A 6,000-nucleotide genomic window follows, 5' to 3' on the forward strand; every position below is an offset into this window, starting at 1 on the left:
TGGTAGTGTCTCTCGCACAAACTATTCAGTTTAGAAAAAAATTATATTAGGGGTCATCCATTAATTACGTCACACGAATTTCTAGGTTTTTTGACACCTCCCCCCCCTTGTCACATTTGGTCACATTTGGCAAACCCTCCCCTAGTGTGACGTCACATTTTTTCTACGAAATCGCCAAATCGAATTAAGTAAGTACCTAAGTATTATTAATATTTTATCAAAATATTTTTGACGATATAAATATTAGTAATTTTATAACCCAAAACTGCTTAGGAAAGAAAATTAAAAGAATAAAAACGATTATCGTTTTAAAAACTTGTTATTTAAATGTACAGCGAATAAAATAATTAAAAAAAAATTTCGGTTACTGATGAAGTTAACCCCTATTAGATGGCCCCCTTGGCAGACCTATCCATAGAAATCCCACACGTATGGGTTTGATGCAAAAAAATATGCGTTTTAGTTCTAAGTATGGGGAACCCCCAAAATTTATTGTTTTTTTTCTATTTATGTGTGAAAATCTTAATGCGGTTTACAGAATACATCTACTTACCAAGTTTCAACAGTATAGTTCTTATAGTTTCGGAAAAGAGTGGCTGTGACATACGGACGGACGGACAGACAGACAGACAGAAAGACAGACATGACGAATCCATAAGGGTTCCGTTTTTTGCCATTTGGCTACGGAACCCTAAAAATCGGCTCCAGTCCGTAGCTGACCATAAACTTCTTACCAACCGCCTCAGCAACATAGATAAGGTATTTAATGATGGTCTGAATATATGTAGGCATGCGTCTCTTTGTCGCTCGAATATGTAAGAGCGATATAGAAGCCGATAACGAAATTTCGATTTTCGCGGCAGGCCCTCAGGTTGCATTGTCACCACTATCCAGAGTTTTTTATTTTTTATTTTATTTTTTACTTCACAATAATACGTTTTAGATAAACTATGCCCATGATACTGTTAATAAACAAGTACCTAACAAATAATTACGTGAGTATTTTGCATTTTCTTCGCTCAATTAGTAATTTATCAGTACATTAAATTTATTTAATTAATCCGTGTGTTATTTATTGCGATTTACCTTTGACATGCTGCAACTGAGCAACCTTGTATGACACTTACTTAAGGGGCCCACTGATTACCAGTCCGCCCCCATACAACCATTTCCAGTCGCCGTTACGACGCGGTGTTGACACATCTTGTGTCGACACCGTCTGTTTCGGTCACAATTCCAGTCGCAGAGTCGTCGCCGTGTCGACACAGTTACCAGAAATGGGGAAGGGTCGACACATGACACAAAGTGACATAAAGTGTGGTCGCCGTGTGCACACATTGTTTCGGGTTTGCGACTACTTTATGCCAAAATCATTCGTTCATTCGTTCATTTTGTTCCTGTCAAATGGAAACTGTCAGATGGAAAAATACTTAAATAAAAATAAGTGACATTAATACGTCATCTCTAATACGGATTACAAGACGTAATTATATATTGTTTGCATTTATATTACAATAGGACTTAAATTATTATGGGGAATTAAACTGCTCGAGTGATTTGATAAACTAAGTGTAATATAATCAACGCGCCACCACATTGTTTTAGTTTAGCCGGAAATGAAATTGTTTACTTCTCAGTGCCTGTGTTCATAACTATATTATTTGAAGCATTTTTAGTACTTCGATGCGTATAATATACTTAAATAACAGAAATAACGCTTTACATACTACGAAACTTGTTAATTATGATGTATAAATATGGTTTAAGGCTGAGAAATATTGCAGTCACAAAGTAGTTGCAATGTTTCGACTTTGTGTCGACTCTGTGTTGACACATGACACGCGCTGTCAAAAGTAATAACAAAGTTACTGGTATGTTACTGGATTTGCAAAATGGCTCCTTGTGTTGATTTGTTTTCAGATATTCTCAAAGTGTAAAAATGCCGTGGTCAGAGATGGGCATTAATCGATTAACACATTCAATACCACTAAGTGCTACGGGTTACGCTCGTAGCGCGTAGCCACGGTTTCGTCGTATGTAGCGCGTAGTCGCTACGAACAGTGTACCCGACAGTCGGGTTCTTGGTGTTGAATGTGTTAACTGTTTATTCGACTAATTAATGGAATAAAAAAAGTTAATTCTCAAATTTTAATCGCGATTAGTTTAGTCGACCTAACATAGATTGAAATTGAATTAATCTGAATATTAATCGAATAAATTATCGATTAAATCTCGATTGAAAGTTGACAGGGGGCCATTTTTGTACGTAAAAATAATAGAAATGTCTTGCATGCAGATGGTAGCAAAACACTTTGTCATAAAAGTCGAGATGGGTGTCGATATATAGGTTTTAGAGTGCCGATTTCGAAAATAATGACCATTTTGGAATCCGAAATGGCGGCCATGCACTGTGTCATAAAAGTCGTCATGGATGTCGTTTTATACGTTTTAGGGGGCCCCAATTTTGAAAATGATGACCATTTTGGAATCCAAAATGGCGGCCATGCACTATGCCATAAAAGTCGTCATGGGTGTCGTTTTATAGGTTTTAGGGGGCGCAGATTTCGAAAATGATAACCATTTTGGATTCCAAGATGGCGGCCATGCACTATGTCATAAAAGTCGTCATGTATGTCGTTTTATAGGTTTTAGGGGGCCCCGCTTTCGAAAATGATGACCATTTTGGAATCCAAAATGGCGGCCATGCACTATGTCATAAAAGTCGTCATGGGTGTCGTTTTATAGGTTTTGGGGGGCGCAGATTTCGAAAATGATAAGATTTTCAATTTAAAAATGGCGGCAATGCACTATGTCATAAAAGTCGTCATGGATATCGTTTTATAGGTTTTAGGGGGCGCAGATTTCGAAAATGATGACTATTTTGGATTCCAAGATGGCGGCCATGCACTATGTCATAAAAGTCGTCATGGATGTCGTTTTATAGGTTTTAGGGGGCGCAGATTTCGAAAATGATAACATTTTCAATTTCAAAATGGCGGCAATGCACTATGTCATAAAAGTCGTCATGGATATCGTTTTATAGGTTTTAGGGGGCGCAGATTTCGAAAATGATGACTATTTTGGATTCCAATTTTATGACAAAATACGTAGCCGCCATCTTGGATTATAAAATTATCATCGTTTTCGAATTCTGCACTCCCTAAAACCTATAAATCGACATCCGTGACGACGCAAGTTATCTTTATTTTCAGATCTAACAAATTGCTACAGAATACAAAGGACAAAAAAGAAGCGAGGAGGTAATGAAACAAGCAAAAATACAGATGATTCCTCGACGCAATTGGGTGATTCTTAAATTGTGTCCAGATTTTTTTTGTCATAAAAGTTTTTATTTTTCACATATTACTCTCACAAGTTCCGTGACATTTCGACCTTGTAATTTTTTAAGTAAATGTTTTTGTTTATCTATGAGGATCTCACTAGAATAGTATAATCAAGGTATGTTTATATTTGATGAATGAAATAGTAACGCAAAAAAAAATATATTTGTGTCTTAAATATATTCCTGCCGAAGACTTTTATTTTACCTTTTCCTTCTACACAAGTTTGGCCAAGTAATAAGAATTTAGGGCTCTCAATTTTATTTTGACTTCTACAACAGTAAAGCTACGAGGCCATGTTTGGTATCGTTTTCGTATAAATCCGCAGTACCAAATTTAGTTAAGGTATCACATTGACACCATTCCGAAGTAAAAACATATAAACTTATTAAAATACTTTCTTTTAAACTCCTCTTCACGCTTAAACTGCTGAACAGTTTTAATTTAAATTTGGTACACATATATTTTGAGTCCCGAGACAGGATATAATAAGTTATCTCAAAAATCATCCTTTAAAGGTGTGAAATGAGGTGTAGGGGGAATTCAGAATTGACTTCTTGAAGTTAATACTGTTTAAGTTTAGGTTTGAAGTCATGTTTTTTCATAATTTTTAACTAAATCAAAGATGTAGACCATCCCAAATTTCATATAAATCGGTTCAGCGGTTATTGATTTCCCGTACAAATTTCCACGCCACTTTTCACACCTTCAAAAGATGATTTTGGTTATAAGATCTATCCTATGTCCTGTTCCGGGACGCAAACTATTTCTATACCAAATTTCAACGAAATCGGTTCAGCGGTTAAGCGTCAAAAAGAGTTTCAAAAAAACCGGCCAAGTGCGAGTCGGACTCGCGTATTAAGGGTTCCGTACATTAAGTCCGACTCGCGCTTGACTGCACATTTCTAATAGGTTTTCCTGTCATCTATAGGTAAAGAACTATTTTGTGTATTCAGACGGACATACATACAGACGCACGAGTGATCCTATAAGGGTTCCGTTTTTTCCTTTTGAGGTACGGAACCCTAAAAAGATTTATTTTTATTTTGTGGAATGGTGTCAATGTGATATCTTAAATGGATTCAGCACCCCAGATTTATACGAAAACGATACCAAACACGGCCTAGCACCTTCACTGATATAGATATATCAAGATAAAATTGAGAGCCCTAAATAAACTTTCAAGAGCGGATATCTCAAAAACGATTCAACATATCGAAAAAATTGACTGAATAAACTTGTAACAAATTAAATTAACTTTCATTTTGTATAAGTGGCCATGTCGCTGAGATGCATAGTTTCCGAAATATAATCGAAAAACGGGAAAATGGGACCTTCAAAGCCCCCTCTCTCCCCCCCGCTCAAGGGCTACGGCCGGGGACTTTTGATATGTTCACCTCCTAACTTGTCAAACCGAGTTACGGAGTCAAAAATTGTGTTCCGAGCATTTCCCTCTACAACTTTTGGAGCATTCGTTGCCTGACCTAAGTAGCTTATTGAATTTCTTTAAAAACTTTTCGTAAAAGGTTGACGGGTGTTGGGTGTTTATATGGTTTCGGTCGATTATTATCATTTGCATTGCCCATGATGACTTACTAGAATTACGAGCACACGAGACACTAATAGTAGTTTGACAAACCTTGGTTTTCAAGAGGTATTTTATATTGACATTTGCTGTCACAAATTTGCTGTCAGATTTAGTCGCAAACCGCACGCAAAGTGCACACAAATGTGTCGACACCTTGTTACGGAAAAGTGTAGACACGGCGACGACACTTTGTTTCGAAACAATTCTAGACACATTGTGTGGACTCTGTTACGACACATCTGACATTTAGTTACCACTTTGTGATTCTGCGACTGGAATGGTTATATGGGCCGGACGATATCGGCCTGTCAGTTGTTCGGAGCTGTCAAATTTTTGTTCTAACTGACAGGCCGATATCGTCCGGCGGCCTGTTAGTCAGTGGTCGGCTTTAGCAATAGCTTAATTAAGATTTGATTGATTGCACCACTAGAAGCGATTATGCACATGCAAACTAGTTGCAGTATGAAGTGATTCTAAACTGTTTGACATCTCAAGGTAGAGTTGGCTCACAGAGAATAAATAATGGTAGTACACAGATTTATCTATTTTTTATTAAAAAATACAAGATGGCGGAATAAATGCCGGAATTCTCTGCAACTTAGCAAATGGGCTTAATCAGTACGGATATGATGGCAGTTCTTGTCAACGCGACAGCGTGATAAAACGGTCTCCGTCACTTACAATTAGAGATGCCACGAATATTCGGCAACTATTCGGTATTCGGCCTATTCGGCCACTTTACCGAATATTCGGTATTCGGCCGAATGTTGCCTACTTTTCGGCCGAATACCGAATATCTGTTGCACCTACCTAAAAAGAAAAATTACACATAATACTACCAAAAACTAGGTATGTATACCTATTTAATATTTAAAATGTATATTTTTTTAAATACGAAGACCCTTTGAGTATTTGTTGATTACAAAATATTTTATTCTACTAAATAGTGACTCTAAAGGTGGCCACTGACGAGCCTTCCAACAGTCCAAATAGCGTGACTGCAATCCAAAATCGGTCCGTGAATATCAAAAACGTACAATGTTTAATATTAGGATGCCGTCCATTTGGATG

Source organism: Cydia splendana, chromosome 7, assembly GCF_910591565.1.
Source record: "Cydia splendana chromosome 7, ilCydSple1.2, whole genome shotgun sequence".
Taxonomy (NCBI): domain Eukaryota; kingdom Metazoa; phylum Arthropoda; class Insecta; order Lepidoptera; family Tortricidae; genus Cydia; species Cydia splendana.